The sequence below is a fragment of the Bison bison genome, unplaced genomic scaffold (genome assembly GCF_000754665.1).
Source record: "Bison bison bison isolate TAMUID 2011002044 unplaced genomic scaffold, Bison_UMD1.0 scf7180017864115, whole genome shotgun sequence".
Taxonomy (NCBI): Eukaryota; Metazoa; Chordata; class Mammalia; order Artiodactyla; family Bovidae; genus Bison; species Bison bison.
In genome coordinates this window covers 277,997-278,900 of record NW_011494687.1, presented here as the reverse complement: position 1 = coordinate 278,900, position 904 = coordinate 277,997, and positions in this window count along the sequence as shown.

Below are 904 nucleotides of genomic sequence, written 5' to 3'. Positions count from 1 at the left end.
AAAGAAGGACAATGCCAAAGAATGTTCAAACTACTGCACATTTATGCTCATTTCACATGCTAGCAAGGCAATGCTCACAATTCTTCAAGCTAGGCTTCAGAAGTATGTGAACTGAGAAGCTTCAAATGTACAAACTGGATTTAGAAAAGGCAGAGGAACCAGAGATCAAATTGCCAACATCTGATGGATCATAGAGAAAGCAAGGGAATTCTAGAAAAATATCTACCTCTGCCTCATTTACTATGCTAAAGCCTTTGACTGTGTGGATCACAACAAATGGTGGAGAATTCTTAAAGAGATGGGAGTACCAGACCACCTTATCTGTCTCTTAAGAAACCTGTATGCAGGTCAAGAAGCAACAGTTAGAGCTGGACACGGAAAAACTGACTGGCTCAAAATTGTGAAATGTGTAAGTATGTCAAGACTGTATAGTATCACCGTGCTTATTTAACTTGTGCTTCCCTGGTGGCTCAGATGGTAAAGAATCTGCCTGTAATGTGGGAGACCTGGATTTGATCCCTGGGTTGGTAAGATTCCCTGGAGAAGGGAAGAGCTATCCACTCCAGTATTCTTGCCTGGAGAATTCCATGGACAGAGGAGCCTGGCAGGATGCAGTCCATGGTATTCTCCAGGCCAAATACCAGAGTGGGTAGCCTTTCCCTTCTCCAAGGGATCTTCTCAACCCAGGGATCAAACCCAGGTCTCCTGCATTGCAGGCAGATTCTTTATCAGCTGAGCCACAAGAAATCATGTGAAATGCCAGGCTGGTAAATCATAAACTGGAATCAAGATTGCTGGGAGAAATATCAACAACTTTGGATATGCAGATGATACCACTCTAACGGCAGAAAGTGAAGAGGAACTAAAGAGCTTCTTGATGAATGTGGAAAGAGGAGAGTGAAAA